Source organism: Mytilus galloprovincialis, chromosome 5 (genome assembly GCF_965363235.1).
Source record: "Mytilus galloprovincialis chromosome 5, xbMytGall1.hap1.1, whole genome shotgun sequence".
In the NCBI taxonomy this organism is placed as follows: Eukaryota; Metazoa; Mollusca; class Bivalvia; order Mytilida; family Mytilidae; genus Mytilus; species Mytilus galloprovincialis.
Window position 1 is genome coordinate 10,671,026 of NC_134842.1, and position 22,349 is coordinate 10,693,374.

The window sequence follows — 22,349 nt, forward strand, 5'->3', positions numbered from 1 at the left end:
TTAGAAACAAGTTCATATCTCAAAAATGTAAATGATAGACAACATAGACGTATTTTATCTAATTTTAGAAGTGGGTTTCTACCTTTAGCTATGCAGACAGGTCGTTACACCAAGCCATAAACTCTTCTTGATGATAGAAAATGTAAATATTATACAGTTGATTGTGTAGAAGACGAAAAACATTTTTTAATGCATTGTAAATTTTATTCAGATCTGCGATATGAACTATTTTTGAAAGCAAGTGCAATTAACCCAATGTTTTACAATTTTAATTTATTTTTCTGATGACACATGACTGTATACAGCCCTTTTTAACAAAATCTTTATATTTAATGTTTAATCGCAGAAAATATTGTGTATAACATGTATAACAGTATGTTTGGTTTTTTTTTAAATTAATGTAAAAGTTTTGTTTATTCATTTGTAAATGAATGTTAGAATAAGTTTTTTAAGCAAAAGTGTCTCATAAGTCAGTCAATGGCTGGATACCGATATTTTAACTTCGATTTAAATTTTTCTTTTAAATCTAATACTTATATTATGATGTATGATATTGTTCTGTATTGGTATGTGACACTATCATAAAATATTCTGTCTGTCTGTCTGTCTGTTTTTAATGATAGTGTCCCATAAGTCGTTTTCGGCTGGCATCCTTTAACTAAATGCTAGGTTCTTATGACTTTATGTGTATATATAGGTACTGTAATGGATGGTGACACTTTAATAAAATAAATCTTATCTTATCTACCTCTATTTTGACAATTTTACATATTATGTCTGTTCTGTTCACGAATCGTTGTCAATATAATGTAATTTGATGCGACTGTCATACAAGTGAGAGGCTTAGCGTTATAAAACCAGGTTCAATCCGTCATTTTCTACATATGACAATTTCCATCATTTTCAAATGAAGTTAAATGTAAGCCATCGGCAGTGGCAGGATATTTATACATCCCTAAAACAACAACAGGCTGACAGAACAGATCTGATAGTACTGGCAGTAATTAACGGCTAGTTCATTAACAACTATTTGAAAACAATGCATCTAAAACGGAATTTATTTCGTCTTCATTATTTCTAACTGGACGATTATCAAAAACAGTTATCGACCAACCGGTCGAGTGTACGGGGGAAAAAAGGTTAGTCATTTTTTTTTTTTTTTTTAATATCAATTACATGTACTTATGAATGTTTTTAATGTTTTTTGGCAGAATAAATGTTTTTTTTATTGTCAGTCCGAGAACTTTCTAATGGACAGAATAATTTTAAGAGTAAACAAAATTATTAGTAATGGACATCATCTTGAATTTATTTTAACAGAGATGAAATATACCAAATAAACTTTCATATTAGAAGTATTTCGGGAGGGTTGAGATCGCACAAATAAACTTTCATATTAGAGGTATTTCGGGAGGGTTGAGATCGCACAAATAAACTTTCATATTAGAGGTATTTCGGGAGGGTTGAGATCGCACAAATAAACTTTCATATTAGAAGTATTTCGGGAGGGTTGAGATCGCACAAATAAACTTTCATATTAGAGGTATTTCGGGAGGATTGAGATCGCACAAAATATGTTTAGCCCGCCGTATCTTTTGCTCTCTGGTCAGGTTGTCTCTTTGTCCTTATTCCATTCTTTAAAATAAATCGAAAATAAACTGACTTTGCCATGGAATAAAAAAAAATGAAGATTAACAACAGTATACTAATATAACATATTAACGAAAAAATTCTTATGTTTTAACACTGTTGATATTTCTAATAGCTTCAAAGTTACATTTAATTTCACTGCCGTTGTCTAGAAACCAATGTCCCCACTCTTTAGCACGTGCTATTTTATTGCCATTGCCTACTATCCAATTGTTATGAATGACATATGGCTTCCATGATTTCCGTTTCGATTCCGGTAAGGAGTACCATTTCCCGTCGGGGAAAACTGTATGCGGTAAAAGTAATGCTTTTAACCCGCCATAGCGTTTTGAGAATAAATCATTTAAATACACTTGGTCATTTTCCCCTTCGGAGACTTTTTTCTCTGGCGGCCATGATTTTATTCTGTCTGCTAACTTCAGCATTCTGCTATATAACTCTTGAAATAGTTTAACCGTAGTGTTAGTAGGAAACATGTAGAAAAATCCACCATTTACTGAATTTGTTACCATGCTATTCCTATTGCTATTATGTACAAACAACATGTCATATTTACCGGAATATGATTTGAATAACGACAGAGGATTCTGTAGCCAGAGAAAGTCGAATTCAAACAGGAATGTTTCTATACGATTTTCCAATAATGCTAAAAGTATTTCAGTTCTGCGGACTAAAAGTCTGATATAACCCACGTGACTATACTTTTGATCTTTTTGGAGATATTTGTCGACAGTTAACACAACTACCTTGATGTCGGGTGATACTGATAAAAGTTTCTCCTTTGCTTCCTGATTCGTTGCAATCACTAATACCTACAATAATAATGTGAGTCGTGTACAAACTACATAGTTTACTCCACAATCAGGCAACCCTATCAAGACACACACTAACACATACATGTGTGTCTGCATCAGGTGTTCTGTTCCAACACACTAAGTATCTAAAAAAAAATTTGTCGGTTCTACTCTTCAATACATGCATGTATGTAAATAAATAGTTGTTCCTTTGAGTCATATAAAGGAGTTTCATCATCATGAGCAAAATATCTGTTATTCGAGACATCTTATTCTAAATTTAGCACGGTTATCTATCATGGGTATTCTTTTTTTTTTTTTTTTTTTTGTAATTATATTTTTGTGAATGTTCTATGTATTTGCATCACTATTTTGTGTATGTTACCTATTGCAATACCATTGGCATTGCCACTAAATCAAGCGCGTATGTCTTTAGGTTATTTCAACAACTGGAATATCATAATAATTTGCATACTTTTAACCCACCTCGTGTATACGTTTCAAGTTAAGAATCTCAATACTTATTGCTGCAATTTTATCGCTATGTACCTCGCGACCTTTTTTTATACATAGTATTTATTGAATGACTGTAGTATTTGTTTTAATTTTGAAGAAGCAACATACGCGTTACCACTTTTGTGAAGTTATTTCGAAGAAAAAGAAATATTTGACTAGTCATTCGATCATATGATTTAGCTATAAATTATGTTTAGTTTAAGTCAATCATGAAAAAACATTGATGACGTCGTGGTCATTGACAAAACTATGTATATGAGCTGATAGACAAAAAAAAACATTCATATTATCCGAAACTAAATTATACAAGTGTGTAAAAGGAAAGCAATATTATAACGAAAATAACAAAAATCAACCACATTTAAAAATTTAAATGTTTTGACCTGATTGTGGACTCCCATATGTTTCGTATTACATAACCAATTATATGCTAGAGGTAAATATCCATCATTTATCACTGTAACAAGCACTGCCTCCTTGGACATAGATTTAGCTATTGTTAGAATAGATTCCAAGTCTTTCTGTTCTTGTGTTAAGTTTTTATCGTTTCCAGGTAGAAATGCCAAGGAGTTCGTTGCTGTTTTATTTTTCTTTCTGAGATTTTCCCTCTGACGTTGGTATGAATTATTTCTGAGATTTTCCCTCGGACGTTGGTATGAACAGTTCCTTGTTACAATTGTTTGTACTGCCTGTATATGTAACGAGTCGTATTCAACAGATTTATATTCAATTACACAAAATGATATCATAAATGTTATGAACAATGCGAAAACAAAGTCTTTTCTGTTCATGACTCTACTCGGAAATTGACCGTCACACGTGTGATTCTATATACACTGCTGCAATCGCATACCGAAACCAACTCTGCAATAACAAACAAAAATACACCAGTTTAGGTACATAAACATCGCATAGTTGAAGAACAAATATAAACCCAACTTGTATACTGTTGTCCAACCATTTTGGAAGAACTTTTCCGATGGTTTTGAAATGAATGATGTTGTTTCAAAGCAGCGAATGCCTTTGATCAATGTTGAAGGCCGTACGGTGATCTATATTGTTAATTTTTGTGTCAGTTTGTCTCTTGTCGAGAGTTGACTCATTGGCAATCAAACCACATCTTCTTTTAATATTGATTAGAAAATACAACACGCCGACAAAATTTACAATTTACATACAGAAATATATACGTGTTTACACACATAGAAAAAGTAGGACATATAGGACCATTAAGGAGTAGATATTATTTAGTTGAACTAGAAATTAACACTGTGGCTACACCAGCTTCGAAGCGAAATCTATACTACTAAACGAGAAGACATCATTTTGTGTGTCGCTTCTCTTCCTTCCACGATAAATTTATCATCATGCCTCTGTGTTCTATAGGTAACATGCATAGTCGCATTTGTCACCCATTCTTATGATTATTCAGATTGAGTTATTTTGGAGAAAAACGGCAAATAAGGTGTCAGACCACCAATTACTCCCTCCAGTTAAAAACGTATGTAAAAGTAGCCCTACTCTGACACAAAATAGTGCTTTTGATGTCCTTGTTTACTTAAACTAACCAACAAATTTTCAGAAATGAAACTTTTAGTGAAAGAGAAATATATCTTGACCTTTTTGAGCCAAAATTTACTTGTCTATGAGTTTGCATTAAAAATTGAGGATTAATGCGCTCCATAGTAAACTAATTTAAGATTTCAAGAAAATCAGGGGTTATTTTTGGAGTACCTCTCTTCGAAGATCAGTTATTTTGTTAGAAGGCTTCAAAGGTATGGTGAAAAATGGCATGTAGAAAGCTGATACATGTACAATTCAGGATATACCTGGTTTCTATGAAGTTAAACTTAAGGTAAAATATTTAGAAAGCTGTGAAAATTGCCGAATTTGGTTGAACAGATAGGGATTTTTAATTGGTAGTCTGACACCAAACGTCTGGATATTGATTCCGTCATCAGACTGACTTTTAGACATAGATAAGACTTTCGATTTGAGACATGCACAAATATAACCAATCGTATGATACATAACAAAAATGAAGAAAAAAAAATAAGCCAATCAGAACGTTCTCCATATTATGGTGTTTAGAAGAACCACAAGTATTATACCTCCTTAGAGAGGACAATTATTTTTCGCGTTTATCTACATGTAAACTACGATTATACTACTTTAATATATAGAGACTCTCTGAATTTTGTCTACTATTTTCTTTGACATGTTTACTATTTAAGGGGTCATTCCAGTTGCATATATATTAAAATAACTTGAGTAAAACATGTGGACACAAGAATGTGTCTATAGTACACGGATGTCACATCGGCACTATATTTACTAAGTTTCGAGTTGATTGGACTTCAACTTCATCAAAAACTACCTCGACCAAAAACTTTAACCTAAGCGGGACAGGCGAACGGGCGAACGAACGAACGAACGAACGCACGGACGCACTGACTAGAAAACATAATGCCCATAAATGGGGCATAAATATTTATTGTTGAAAGTGAAAGTAATGATTTGGCAAAAATGAAAGTAGGATAGATATTAGAGGGAGGCATGACCTTTTTCTGGACGTCGGGATCGGGTGAATTTAAGCTCGGGATTTGGGGATTGATCCTTACGTGATCCGGGAATATATTTTTCGATTTCAGGATTTAGGGATATGAATTTCTTTAAATTCTGCATCTCGGGATTTAATGATTTTAAGCCCGAGATTTCGGGATCAGGACCCCTCCAACCACCCCTCAAATTAGCCTTAGTGGGTCTTAGTCATTTATACAAGATTCATATCCTACCATTGGCATGTTAATAAGGCTCTCAATAGAAAAGACACTGATGGATTGTCCTAGAAGCATATTTTATAATGGTCTATATATAAGCAGTTACATTTATTTCATGTTTGAAGCGGTGCAAATTTTTAATTTAATTTGACTTTTACCAAAAGATCATTGTAGCAAAGGAGAAGAATAATTGTAGTCTGAGGCCAGAAACACGAAAATAATTGAATTTAACAGAAAGGAAACAATATCGGACTTTGGAAAAAGGGAGAGGGCTTTTGATACCTTTTAAGAAATTCTCCATACATAATATCTTTTACAAATAATCATCCTACAACTGTTCACAGGCTGTATGCCCGCGATTTCGCGGGTGTGTTCTAGTGTGATTAAAAATTCATAAAATATACAATGCACTGTTCTAGTATGTATGTTATTTTCTTATTTACTAGTAAATCACAACCGAAAGTAATGACCGACGGACAGATATATACAAAACTGAATGAATAATTGAAATCCAGAGGCGTTATTTCTCAAAACATTTGCGTTATAACGCAAACATACTAGGACGAAACATTAAAGAAAAGTTTTGTTGCGCTAATACGCTTCCTTACATGTAGTTCCTTGTAGTTCAATAGGTTTTTTTTCTAATAAAAGGGAGATAACTCAAACTTAATTATTAATTTTATTTAAATTTGATGATACACTTTTGCGTATCTTCGATACCTATGTTTTCAATTATCAATAACGTACAATTAAATTTTCTTTCGTCGAATGCAACTAGAATGTTGCCCATGTTGTATATTTACAAGGTACCAATTCAAATGTTAGACTTAAGTGAACACATACGTTTGATGTACACGTCAGTTATAAATTATGTTCAAAATCATTCTCGTACGTCAATGTTACACCGACCCAACAATAACATATGGTTTCAAACAAGGCCCGAATGAATTAAAATTGGACTAATTCAAAGAAAAAATTTGTTGAAACCGTACTGTTTTATTACGTACTAAGGCACTTGTGTTCATTTCATTGATTTATGATACTGCTAAATCTTTAAAATATGAGTTAGGCTTTTAGTTTTAAATTTCTTTCTTCATGTTCTAGTGTGGAACATTCTGTTCAATGCGTTTCTTTGACTTTTGTCTGGTTTTTAATTATACCTTTGGCATCATTTTCCTACGTTAACATTAATTTGTCTTTAGCATTATTTTGTAAAATAATATGGAAAATATCACACTATTCACGTACAATTAACGAGCTTCGTCAATAATCTAGAGTCTAAAATACAATTGAAAGGTAGCGGCATAATGCAGCATAAATTATCAGAAAAGATCTCTACAAACAGAGAGTCTTTTGTGTATACCAAATTAAAGTATTTTGGATATAACACATCAATAACATTGCCATTTTTTTTTTTGCACTTAGATGCGCAGTACTATGCGCCGTTCGACAAGTAAATGTTCATTGGTGATGTATGAGGTCAAACGATTTAAAACATACAAAACTTATTAAACCCATTCTATTGAATATATATTATGCTTTTAACTGTTTTTGCATTGTTGGCTGTATCACGTTAACATTCAAAATTTCGCTGGTGCTTGTGTTTTATGTTGGTTTGGAACAGAGAAAACTGACAACTTATTCTTTTGAATATATCACGTTAAAAGCTCTAAACAGTACTAAGATAAAAATTATTCCAATTATAAATATTTAAATGAATAAATAAATACAATGTAGTTTAAATTATAAAGTTTTACTTTATTAGTTATCAAAAGTACCAGGATTATAATTGTATACGCCAGACGCGCGTTTCGTCTACATAAGACTCATCAGTGACGCTCAGATCAAAATAGTTAAAAAGCCAAATAAATACAAAGTTGAAGAGCATTGAGGATCAAAAATTCCTAAAAGTTGTGCCAAATATGGCTAAGGTAATCTACTCCTGGGGTAAGAAAATCCTTAGTTTTTCGAAAAATTCAAAGTTTTAGCACAGAATAATCTACTACGCTTACATTATACTTCTTTGTGTGTTCTTCAGAGGCGGATTAAGGGGGCAGGGCGACCAGGCCCCCCTTTTGTGAGAAAAAATGGTTGATTATATACATGTAGGTTATCACTGAAACATGACTTCAGCGGGCTCCCTCTAGGGTAGTCAGTGGGCCCCCTCTTATGACATTATCTGGACGCGCCACTGAACATGGCTGTTTCAGTGAAAAACTATTAGTTTGTATGTTATGCATTACAATTCTCTAACAGTCTAAGGTCCTCAAGTAACTTATATCAACAACAAAAAGTCCCCAAGGAGCTCTCATCATAATAAGACTTAGTTCCCTATCAGACATTTTTAGAGCCATTTTTATCATTGACATGTTCATAATTATAAATTAAATGTTAACAAAACTTTTTTGAAAAAACTAATGTTTTCTACCTCAGGAATAGATTACCTTAGCTGTATTTGGCAAAACTTTTAGGAATTTTTGGTCGTCAATGCTCTTCAACTTCATACTCTATTTGGCCTTTTAAATATTATTTGATTCGAGCGTCACTGAAGAGTCTTTTGTAGACGAAACGTACGTCTGGCGTAAATATAAAATTTTAATCCTGGTATCTATGATGAGTTTATTTGATATTTTTAACAAATAAAAACGCCCGTATTTGACGTTAACCTTTAAAAGGTTTAAATATTCTAGTTGATTAACTACATGTATACCATACCTCTTTAACACCAATTTAAATGTAATCGTGGGAACACCAATTATTAGCAAATCTGAACAAAAGGATTAGTTGGCCTTAAGAAATCCGCTTATTCTGAACATATTATTTTTTTTGGATACAACTATATTGTCATCGTTTATCTTACATTTAAGTCTTGGGGTTATTTGTATATAATTTCAATTTTCACAAGAAATAGTAAGTAAATAACATTCTAGAAAAAGATTTTTTTTAAGATTGTATATTGACAGAGAAGAAAAGTTTTAATTCCGAAAGAAAAAGAAATTGTTTGAAAATCACAAGATATTCTTGTCCTAAAGAGGTGCAATTCCATCTGCTTCGTCGATATGTATCGGTATTGGCTTGCACGCACTACATAACAATTCTTCAGTATTTTCTAATTTCAATGTTGGTAAACAAATTGTCATACTAAATAGAAGAATTTTTTCTCTATGGTAATTCTTAATTTTATTATAACAAAAGATTATAAAAACAAAAAAACAAAGCGTTTATATTATGTACACTGTTTGGGATCATGTGTTTTTCCGTAAATGCATTGAAATAAATCTATTAAATTTAAATTTGACCGTGTTATTGTAAAAAACCTATACATACCCAACTTGTTGTGTATCAGTAGTTATCAGAATCAACACTCATATTCTATATTGCATCTTGAAGCCACCTTACTGAATATTTATAGAAAACGGGTCATACTAAAATTTAATGATGACCACACAGGTAAACACAGTGTCAGTGGGATACTTTTGACCACTGACCATCTAATAAGGACAGTTTGTATAAACAGCGATGATAGAAAAGCAACCAACCGCTTCTTCTATTGTTATCTCTTGTCTAACCACCTGAGATACATACATTTAATACACTTTTGTTCAATTATAAAAACTACTAAAATTCTAGTAAGTTTTTAACATCTTATTGTCCATTGTTAATATTTCTTTTGATTGAGCTAAAGTAAAATCACAAAAATACTGAACTCCGAGGAAAATTAAAAACGGAAAGTCCCTAGTGAAAAGGCAAAATGAAAATTTCAAAAGACACCAACGAATGGATAACAACTGTCATACTCCTGACTTTGTACAGGCATTTTCTTATGTAGAAAATTGTGGATTAAATCTTGTTTTACAGCTAGATCATTTCAACTGATATCTTATAGTGTGTCTTTCTGTGTTGTGACGTTACACTATTGATTCGTATAAGGGTGAATGTTGGTACCTATTCAATCGTTTAAACTAGCTGCATTTGTTTTTCACCTGTCATAAGATGGTACCTAACACTACAGGGAGATATACTCTATAAAATCAGCTAAACGTTTTAATTACGTTGTATAGTGATAGTTGAAGGAATATAAAGCTTCTCGATGATCAAAATGAGTGTTTTTCAAACTGCTATATATCCAACCAAGTTTTTCTGAGAAAGTGATTGGTTCAAGTTTTATTAAATTTTTGTACTTTTGTCGTAGGGTCAAAGTAATTATTTTGTCAAATTTTATGAAAATTAAACGAGCCAAATTAATATTAGTCAAGGTGTTAGGTACTAACTTAAGTCATAAACCAGATGTTCAGTGGTTGTTGTTTGTTGATGTGGTACTTAACTGTTTCTCTTTTTATATATATGTAGAAAATTTACCATCATATATACAAGACACAACACATTATCTTAAAAAAATGGAATCTGTGAACCCTCTCCCACTTGAAATGATCCTTGTCTCGCTTGATGTTACCTCCCTCTATACTAACATCCCCCATAATGATGGTATTGAAGCATGTAGGGAAGTCTGGAACTCTCGTAACACCTTACATCCACCAACTGAATGTCTCATCCAGCTTCTAACTTTGGTATTACAATGCAATAACTTCACATTCAATGGTGAACACTTTCTCCAAGTTAATGGAACAGCAATGGGAACAAAGATGGCCCCGTCTTATGCCAATATTTTTATTGGGAAATTAGAACAGAGAATTCTTAATTCTTCTCTTTATTAACCCCTCTCTTGGTTCCGATTTATTGAAGATATTGACATGAAGTGGGATAATACTGAACAAGAACTAAATTTGTTTATTCAACATGCCAACGATGCCCATCCCTCAATAAAATTCACATATGAAATCTCTGACTCTAAGATCACATTTCTTGACACTACAATGCAAGTGAGGGATGGATACATATTTACAGATCTGTATTGCAAGCCCACAGACAAACACCAATATCTGTCTCCTCTGAGTTGTCACCCTAAACATTGCACCAAGAGCATTCCCTACAGCCAGGCCATACGAATAAAAAGGATTTGCTCCACCAACGATGTTGCCAAAAACGACTACAAGAACTTCGCGGTCACCTAAAACATCGGGGCTACAAAAGAAAAGACATTGATAAAGGTTTTTCTCGTGCTAACAACATCAGCCGAGATGATTTTTTACAATATAAAGTCAAAAAGGTCAACAGGAGGGTGCCTTTTGTGTTGACTTACCATCCAAAATTTGACAACTTATCTCACCTTATCCGCGAAAGTTGTAGAGATATCAAAAAACATCCTTAACTATCCAAGATCTTTCCCGAGCCACCTGTACTGGATTTCCGTAGGCCCAAAAGCCTTAAAGACTTGCTGGTGAGAGCTCTCAAGCAGGCTCTTCGCCAGTGGGCTTTTGTAAGGGTTGTGGAAACAAACGATGTCTGACTTGCAAACAAATACTGGTTACCCAGACTTTTAACAGTAACTCCACTGGTACAGAATACACCATATTTTGCAATGTTAATTGCAAGACTACAAATGTTGTGTATCTCCTACAGTGTAAATGTGGTAAACTGTATGATGGCGAGTCAGAACAGCCGTTTCACAAACGAATGAACGGTCATCGTAGCGACTACCAATGAAAGCCAGACATCCCTCTTAGTCGGCATTTGAGATCACCTGGCAACACTAAGGCAGATCACAATCGACTGACCATTACAATCATTGACCACAACTCTGCTTGGTCTAGGGAGGATAGACTTACTCGGGAAAGATTTTGGATAAGAAAATTAACAACTTTGGCACCAAATGGGATAAATGAAAAGATGTAGTTCGACACCATATCTAGGTTTTATTACTTATTATTACAGTCTCTGTTTCTACTTCTTTACCTTACTCATCTCTAAAATAAATCTGTTGAATATAATAATTTGAATTGGTTTTTTTAGGGATGTATAAGTACCAAGCCACGTTCAACTAGTTTACTTTAGTCAAAATTTATTATATATTTTAACGGCCGTTTGTTTTAAACATCGCAAGGTCCAATGTCAAATCAAATCAAATCAAATATGTTTATTGGATAATCAATATATATGTACAGTGCACAATTGATGTCTTCCACACAATGAACAGATATTAAAACAATTAATACAAAATAAATGCATATACATTAGAAATAATATCTGGACAGAGCTAATATAAGTTGTAAAACATTAATATAGTTCAAAAGCTTTTTCAATAAAAGTACAGATAGCTTTTGTATCAATTTTATTTAAAGGATACATAATGTTATGTAGAATAGTAGATTCCTTTTCCCTTTTATTTAAATCCGAGGGGTCGATATTTAATTTTTTGAAGAGATAACTACACCACCGTTGTCAAATCTGAAATATTTACAAATTTAGACCGTTCAGTGCTGTTTATTTGGAACTCTTTTTGACGCAATCTTTCTTGTAACATCATAATTGTCGACACCGTCTAAACTTTAGAATTGTGCTAGTTCATATCGCACATTATTATTTTTTATTTAAAGCATATATTTGAACTCTTTGATGTAATTAGTCATATAACCTATGTCGTGTTTAACAAATTTTTAGAATTGTGCAAGCGTCTTACCTGATGTTCGGTTTGACTTTTTTATTGTATAGTTTAACTTTCAAGATTGTAACAGCTTAAGGATGATTGTACTTAGGTGAGGTTTTGGAATTTGTGTCAAATGTTCGGACTCTTTGGTGTTTTTCCATACAATTACAATGTAAAATATTTTGCCCCATAACACCTATTTATTTTTTCATGTAAGACTTAATAGCTCATGAAAGGTCATTTACCAAAATTTTAGAAGATTCTTAATTTTCTTTCTTTTGTTTTGAGACCTAATAATACCAATGCAAATATAAGGTAAAAGTCCGAGTCAGCCTTTTCTCGCCATATTTTAAATCTCAAATATCTCGAAAAGGAGGTCCATTACCTATCAATATTTTTCGCTTATTTTTATCCTTACTTGATGCTCTACCAGCTTATAATATCAATTTTAACTTCTTAATTTATTAATTTTCACCTAACCTCACCTAAGTACATCCTTAAGTTAATCTAAGTAGACTGATAATTGATTCATTCAACATCACAATCATATATACCGATGAAGGATATCTGTTATCCGAAATATTTATAAATAATTACATTTATAGTTCCTTTTTATGTTATTGGTGTTGTTATGTACACTTCTTAGGCGTTTATATAATTTATTTTATTGTGTACATGTATCGTTACTTGTAACGACCCAGCGCCCACGTTGGAAAAGTCGTTGACTATTTTTCAGACGTTTTATATATATAATTATTTTCTGTGACTGTATATTACATTAATTTGTAGGATCCTTCACTATAGATAATTGAGCTGATCTGTAACAATAACATCTTCATGCCTTATATATCATGTACTGTAGTACTCCGCTAGATTAAAACTGACGAGGAAAGGTAACACACGGCCAGCGAAAGCTCTATTTTTTAGAGCCCAGGTGGTCGTGTGGTCTAGCGGGACGGCTGCAGTGCAGGCGATTTGGTGTCACGATATCACAGTAGCATGGGTTCGAATCCCGGCGAGGGAAGAACCAAAAATTTGCGAAAGCAAATTTACAGATCTAACAGATCTAAACTGATGCAGTTACTAAATTAAATTATATAAGTGTCTAAGAACTTTAACACACTAATGATCGAGTGTTATAAAATTAGTTGTTATATTTTATATATTATTCACGCAATATTTCGCTAAACAAATTAGCTTTCACCAACATACTGCAGCTTGCAAGTTCCACAAGTAAGAATATAAATACTATTTTCCGTTTTGCAATTAGATGTAACATATATACCCCATCAATCAATATGTTAAACTTTTACACAAAAACGTCAAGCTACAAAGATATTTTTTTTGTCATGCATCCGATTTCACCTAGATAGATGCACACGCCCGATGAAGCTAATTTGTTTAGCGAAATATTGCGTGAATGAAGACCGTACTGTAAACTATAATGGTTTACCTTCACAAAGTGTGACTAAGATAGCGAGTTGTCTCATTTGCATTCATACCATATATTCTTATATCTATTAAACTCAGCGTGTCTTGGATAATTATACCGTATACCGTAAACTTTTCGTTATTTTAACTTCTTCGTTTTATCGCAAATTACTGACTCTATTATTGTCAAATATTAAATGAAATGTCTCTCCTGAAAACTAGCATTTTTAGCGATTATTTAATATTTGAATCGCTTCTCGAATAGGGAGTAAACTAAAGTATACGCTGACGAAATAGTACTTTTATCTTGGGAGAGGAGGCTTATGATAAGAGTCCACAATCTGGTGATGGATGTAATATATAATAGTCAACGGCACCATATGATGTCATTGTAATAATCCAGTGCAAAGTTTACAATATATTTAAATAATATGTTAACAAATAAAGGTTAATTCTCTGAAATCCGTTTATTATACTAAAAAATAGAAGCAAGTGATTATTATGTTTAAAAAAAATAGACAGGTATATTAAACTGTCACGTCATTTTCGCATAATTAAAAGTATCTATTTTTTGTCCAACTGATAAATAGTTTGTCCTTGAAACACGGTCAGCATAACCTTCGTGGAACCGATTTCGTGAACTGGAATGTTAAGAATGTCCTTATCAACAACAACAAAATCAGCAGCCATACCACGACCTAAATAGCCAACGTCATTCTCCTGTCGCATTGCATAAGCTGCGTTTACTGTTCTCATTTCTATAGCAGATTTAACAGAAACTGACTGCTGATCTCTCTGTGTACTGAATACTTATAAACGGGTTAAGACTACTAACATCCCAGTCGCTACTCAATGTCACGACGGCACCTGTATCAGCAACGCTTTTCACTGGTATGAAATCTTTTGCTCTATCTTCACCAACAGAATGTATAATCGGGGCTCTTTTTTCTCCCGGTAGGGTAAATTCACCAGTAACCTGGAAGTCAGCAATCACACCAAGTTCCTTGAATCTGGGAATATCACGTTCGTTTACAATCTCCAGATGAGTCATGCGATGACGGCTACCATTTATTTCTTTTGTTTTTTCAATTGCATTTAAAACTTCTTGCACACCCCGGTCACCTATAGCATGGATATGAAAGTCAAAATCTGGCAATTGTTCAAAGTATTTTTGCAATCTATCCTGTGTAAAATAATTCATGCCAATATTATCCTCTAGACCAGGTAAATGTAGATTTTTTGCATACGGTTCCAACATGGCAGCTGTTGTACTATCTACTATTCCATCCGAATATACTTTTATTTCGTTGATTTTAAGAAAGCATTTGTTGCTGTTATAATTATTAGTGTGTAAGTCTTTCAACTTTTGAATTTGCTCGGTATCATGCATACTAGGATATGCCCAAAGCCCTAAAACAGTTCGAACGGTTAATTCGTTATTATCACATACCCTTTTCCAAGTAGTTTGATGGTTTCGTTTCCAGTAAGTTCTGGCGTCGCATATGGATGTGATTCCGTTCCTTTTAAGTTCCCATAAAGCATTACTTAAAGCATCGTAGTATGCAGCGTCTTGGTTACCAAAAGATGCAATAGCTATGTCCATAATTTCATTCCCAGCGTTTTCAAATAATATACCATTCGATTCACCAGTTTCTGAATCTTTCATGATTATACCACCGGGATTATTTTCAGTGTCTTTCGTGATTCCCGCCTTTTTCAAAGCCATTGAATAAACCCATACAGAATGAGATGTTTCTTCCATTAGAATGACTGGATGAGTATTTATAATTTCGTCAATTATCTCCTTTGGGGGTCTTCCTTCATTTTCAATATGGTCCAAAATGAATTCAATCGAATGACCGTGACCTAAAACCCAACCAGTTGCATCATTGGCCGGTTTACATTGTGAAATTGCATACTTAATGTCTTCGGGAGGTGTCTTCTTTGGAATTGAACATCCTCCCCCGAGCTTTGTCATAGCCTCTAGAGGGTGCATATGTACATCATGGAATCCGGGAAGTACTGTTTTCCCTTTTAAATCAAATATCTCGCTCGGTTCTGAAACAGATAGGTTGTATCAAATTGAGAATGGAAAAGGAGATAACAACCTAAATAAAAAGCAGAACATATTTAACATAAACAATTTATTTGAATACAGAACGTCTGCAAAGTTGATGTATGTAATGAGAAAATGTTTGTGATCTCATCTGTGTTCTGTTCTTTCTTAACCTGAGGGGAAAAAACAGGCGACGCAGAGTTTAATTAATTTCCGTATATTTGTTTTACTGACAGTAAGCTAAACATTGAGATTCAATTCACACTAAACACAAAGTACTTATAAGCCTCAAAGCATAAATTTTTGTCGAAACAAGTTTAAATCAAAGTTTGTGTCCTTATATGAATTACCCAATAATCTTTAGCAGAAGCTTCCTATTCAATATAATATTAATGTAATACCTGTGTAATAATCAATCTTATCGCTATTTTGTGCATTTTTCCTTTGATCTTTTTTTGTGATAATTTTCATATCATGATACTCGCTTGAGGTGGAAATTTATCGCTAAAAACTAAGAATCCACGTGGCGTTGCTTATGAATTTGACATGAAATTGACAACATCGTTATATGTAAAATAGCGATAAACAGATTATCATTGGTCAACTCAACTCGATTGCTTTTCTCGTTTTCGCCGTGACCGGCTCAAGCGAGAAAATCAATCTCGTTGAGATAACCAACGATAATCTATAAACATTACCATTATTACCTATTTATTATATAATTCAGTTAGTACCTGTGTAATAGTCCATCGCATCACCATTATTACCGATATATTCTATATAACCAGTGTGATAGTTCACAACCATTGCCTGTACAGGATTGGAATGCCAAGAATCATCTTCTGGATCAACAGTATAAATAACACCGTTTGTGTAAATATTGAATGTTTCTAGAATCCTATAATATCTGCCATAAACCTCACTAAATGCTACAAGAACGTATATTAACTTGATGATAAGCTTTTCTGAATTCTTCATTGATTCAAAGTATAACTTTAAAATTTTAATCTGACCTGGAAAAAAAAAACGAAATACATGGGTTAATTTCTTCATAAATATCCCTACGGCTATCATTCTATCGTTGTTTTTCTTTTATTGCAATAATTTTGTCATCTACATGTCAAAACAAACTATTGTTACGTTAAATATTTTAATAATTAAAGAGAAGTTTTATTCTATGGTAATGTATCCCCCCCTTTTATAAGTTGAAAAGGTTATATTTTTCCCTTATTTCAAAACCGAAGCTTGATTGTAGCATCCATACTTTTCAGGGTTCGACCTCTGCGGACGTATAAAGCTGCGCCCTGCGGAGCATTGGTTGTAACATGTACAACAATCAAACATCAAATCGCACCAAACTGAATGTAATTGAAAGACATCTAGAGGTCAATATAGTCTCGAACTGTAGACAAAAAAAAGTTTTAACCTGTGCACATATACTTAAAATACAATAAAAAAAAATCATGTCTTTTTCGGGACTTCTGATCTAACCATGTAGTATGGCATGTTATTGAGATATGGTTTTGGTTAATGGATGTTCATGAAGGACCTGTAGTACAAAGTATATCACTGGATTTAGCTCTTTGTTTAAGTGTATTATTAAAGTACTTTGCTTTGAGCTCAGTTCATTGTTATGCAATTCATTCTTTGTGAAATAAAGATTTGACAGACAACTCTCATGTACAAGGATTTGTCAAAGTAGTATCACCTCTATGTACAATGTCAGTAATAGGGAGATTACTATTTCCCTTTCGATTTGAACCAACATTATATGTCTATTGACAGAATTTAAAAAAAGAACAAACTTTCATACCTGACAATGCTACTCCCGCTACTAGCAATATGATGCTAGGTTGTTTTAATACACCTATTGTCTACTGATGACTCGGTCCTGAGTGTAAATGGTCCATCAATTATGTTATAAAAAAATAATAAGGCCTATCTGGCCTAATCGATTTCTAAAACTATATGTCATTGTACATGTTCAACATTTTTCATTCATTTGTTTTTCTCAATTTGTGTGAATTAACATTGTTACAGTAAATGTTAATTACTTCACTCTCATATCACAACAAATACTGTATTGGTACATGTATCATTTATATTTGTACCCTTATAACAAACAAAAAATGAAAAGAGAATAATTTTGCAATACCTTTTGAATACTATAACTTTTTAGATATTTAGACATATTAAGACTAATGAAGTAGATGGGTATAAAGACATCATTCGTAAATATAGCTCAACATGCAGACTTCTAATACGTTCAGGTATTTCACATCCAATTTTTTATGGAAATATTCTTTATAAAGCACAAAGGTGTCAGTATTCACCTCAGAAACTTACAAAACCTTTGAATAGACTTATTAAGAAGGGATATAATTACGATACTGTTGTGAAGTCATTAAAGATTGCATATTTTGGCGTTAATATTGAGTCACTGATAAGGTATATGCATCGGAACTAAACACATTTATTCTAAAAACAGTTGTTGGCATGACACGGGTTATGTTCTTCTCATATATGTTATGATGGTATGATACTAAACCCCTAACGGGAAGGATTGTGCCTGATGTTCATATGATGAAATCATAATCTTTCAGTCAGTTTAATTGAAGTCTGGAGCTGGCATGTCAGTTACAAAAATGTAACTGCTAGTAGTCTGTTGTTATTTATGTATTATTGTCATTTTGTTTATTTTCTTTGGTTACATCTTCTGACATCGGACTCGGACTTCTCTTGAACTGAATTTTAATGTGCGTATTGTTATGCGTTTACTTTTTTACATTGGTTAGAGGTATAGGGGGAGGATTGAGATCTCACAAACATGTTTAACCCCGCCGCATTTTTGCGCCTGTCCCAAGTCAGGAGCATCTAGCCTTTGTTAGTCTTGTATTATTTTAATTTTAGTTTCTTGTGTACAATTTGGAAATTAGTATGGCGTTCATTATCGCTGGACTGGTGTATGTTTGTTTGGGGGCCAGTTGAAGGACGCCTCCGGGTGCGGGAATTTCTCGCTGCATTGAAGACCTGTTGGTGACCCTCTGCTGTTGTTTTTTGTTTGGTAGGGTTGTTGTCTCTTTGACACATTCCCCATTTCCATTCTCATTTTTTTTTTACATACTTGAAATTCTATCAGATTATTTTTGGAGCAGTTATGAGTCTTTGAAGCATGCTCATAAAGGTCCTTTTGGTGAAATCATTTTCATATTGGTCAAAACTTTTTTTGCTGTGACCAGCTTTGGAGGAGATAATTATTTTCAAAGAATTGATAAAAATCAGCACAGAAGTTTACTTCCTAGCTCATCTAGCCCAACGCATCATGTCAGGCATTGTCATTACTAAAAACCAATAAATGTATTCTAATTTGAGGAACAATTCGACATTTTAACAAAAAAATTTACAAATGATACTGACGATCCACCACAAAGTAATATAAATAGAACCATACAAATAGTAAGCAAATACATATGATTGCCAATGAAATAATTCTCCACAAGGGTCCAAAATGACACAGAAATTAGCCACTACAGGTTACCGTACGGCCATCAACAATGAGCAAAGCCAATACCGCATAATCAGCTATAAAAGGCCCCGAAATGACAATGTAAAACAATTCAAACAAGAAAACTAACGGTGTTATTTATGTACAAAAAATAAACGAAAAACGAATATGTAACACATAAACAAACGACAACCACTGAATGACAGGCTCCTTATATCCTGTTCTCAAATCTAGATATCATCTCCCATTTAGGAAAAAACAACATGAAAATATGAACCAATTATGTATTGCTCTCCTAGCCGCAAAATGTATCAAAAATCAAAGATGTGAAACATATTCTATCATAATCATTTGGTAACTAATGCAATTTCTGTCTCTTCCATGCCCGTCTTGAACATAACTAGAGCCTCTTAAGAGCCTGTGTCGCTCACCTCGGTCTATGTGCATATTAAACAAAGGACACAGGAGGATTCATGACACCATTGTGTTTTGGTGATGGTGATGTGTTTGAAGATCTTACTTTACAGAACATTCTTGCTACTTACAATTTTTCCTATCTCTAATAAACTTGGCCCATTAGTTACAAAGGAAAATATTTTGTAAAAATTTACAAAAAATACCAAATAAATGAAAATTGTTACAAATTGACTATAGAGGGCAATAACTCCTTAAGAGGTCAATTCACCATTTTGGTCATGTTGACTTATTTGTAGATCTTACTTTGATGAACATTATTGCTGTGTACAGTTTATCTCTATCTATAATAGTATTCAAAATGATAACCAAAAACGGCAAAATTTCATTAAAAATTACCAATTGGGGACAGCAACCCAACAACCAGTTGTCCAATTCATCAGAAAAGTTCGCGGCAGATAGATATTGACTTGATAAACAATTTCACCCTCGACAGATTGGCTCTTAATGCTTTGGTTTCTGAGTTATAAGCCAAAATCTACATTTCCACTTATGTTCTATTTTTAGCCATGGCGGCCATCTTGGTTAGTTGGCTGGGTCACCGCACATATTTTTAAAACTAGATACTCAAATGAAGATTGTGGCCAAGTTTGGTTAAATTTGGCCCAATAGTTTCAGAGGAGAAGATTTTTGTAAAAGTTTACGTCGACGGATGACACTTGACGCCAAGTGATAAGAAAAGCTCACTTGGCCTTTGGGCCAGGTGAGCTAAAAACTAAATATTAAATAAACAACACTCAGATTGGTTGTCATCGTGCAACACAGTTAATAACACTATATAGGAAAAACATAGAACTCCTTTTGTCATAAGACACTGTCAAACATCCAAACATACTATCCACACTCATCTGTGTCCACACTTGTTATAATTAACAATAAAATATGAGTGCATTTCTTTCTAACACAAACGATGCAAACGGCTAAGCGCGCAAATGTTTTGATAATTTGTTTCTAACATACGTTTTCAAAGTTTACAAAGTTTACATAAACTTTGACAAACTATGCACTCGCTAGAAATGCGTCTACAGTTTGTCGTTAATCGTTTGTTATACGCTTTTAATATTACATGGGTAACACAATCTACGTTATGATTTTATGTTCCTGACAAAGTTATATTCAACAAAACGCTTCATAAAATGCATTGCGCTAATCAAGTCTTGCTTTCACGTTCTATCAACATATCTAGAACATGTTTAAGTCAGACATGTGTGTTGACAACATATCTAGAACATGTTTAAGTCAGACATGTGTGTTGACAACATATCTAGAACATGTTTAAGTCAGACATGTGTGTTGACAACATATCTAGAACATGTTTAAGTCAGACATGTGTGTTGACAACATATCTAGAACATGTTTAAGTCAGACATGTGTGTTGACAACATATCTAGAACATGTTTAAGTCAGACATGTGTGTTGACAACATATCTAGAACATGTTTAAGTCAGACATGTGTGTTGACAACATATCTAGAACATGTTTAAGTCAGACATGTGTGTTGACAACATATCTAGAACATGTTTAAGTCAGACATGTGTGTTGACAACATATCTAGAACATGTTTAAGTCAGACATGTGTGTTGACAATTTTCTTCATATCAAGACATAATATTTAGAATAAAATTTAAACGATTGATATCCCATATTAATAACCATATATAAAAGAAAATTTGTATCTCAAACTTCCTGCTTAATTTGTACTTGTCATAGTATCTAGATTTGTGAAGACATGGTACAGAAAGAGTACCTCATATACGCAAAATTATAAGCAATATATATGTAGGACTCAAATCTATGGCGGATTCCTAATCTATGGTAAATATGACGTAAAGCCGTCTCAAATCTATGGCAGGTTTTGTTTTCTCCAAATCTATTACCATTCCAGATGAAGGTTTTCAATTAGCATAGGAAAAGAAGAAGCCCGTTTCAAAGGACCCTAATCCAGAAGCGTTTTGGAGGGACTATGGCAAGGTACAAATGTAGTGTCAATTTGCAAATTAAAAGCAGAAAATCCGAAATTGGGATCAGCAAAAATAATTAAGTTTTGCAAGGAACAGTTGAACTACAGAATGGTTAGAAAATATTTGGAAAATTATTTCTATGTTTTGACTTCAAATCATTTGTATAAAAAAAAGTGTTGACCTGGCTACTCCTCATAGGAAATGTCTTTTAAAGGAGGATTTAATTAACTTAGTTAAAAAGAATCATGCATTAGATCACAGAAAATCTCACAGCATTTATGAATTTATAAGAAGATTTGTTTTCCCAGTTGTAAGGGAAAACGTGAAGCTTTACCCAAAGAACAAGACGCCCTATACCAGCAACTTATCCAAATTAAAGATGGCAAATTGATCTAAAGAAGATGCCACCTCATAATGGATTTCAATACATATGTAACATTGTTGATTGTTTTTCAAGATTTGCATTTGGTCAAGCATGTAAAACTAAAAGTACTACTGAAATAAGCAAAGTGGTACTTAGTTACATTTATTTATATGGAGCTCCACGCATTTACAGTCAGACAATAGAAAAGAGTTCCGAAATTCGAATCTGAAAGAAGTTGTAGACCAATTTGACACAGTCCAAATGCAGGGCAGAG

General features: G+C 33.2%; 1 long non-coding RNA gene across 1 annotated transcript; it reads right to left on the reverse strand.

The window, feature by feature from the left end:
* Positions 1–1,696: 1,696 nt before the first annotated feature.
* On the reverse strand, positions 1,697–9,227 carry LOC143075126 (uncharacterized). Its single transcript, XR_012978235.1, has 3 exons — positions 9,068–9,227; positions 3,344–3,824; positions 1,697–2,462 (listed from the first exon to the last, which is right to left on the reverse strand). It is a non-coding gene; the product is annotated as an uncharacterized LOC143075126 (long non-coding RNA).
* Positions 9,228–22,349: the final 13,122 nt, after the last annotated feature.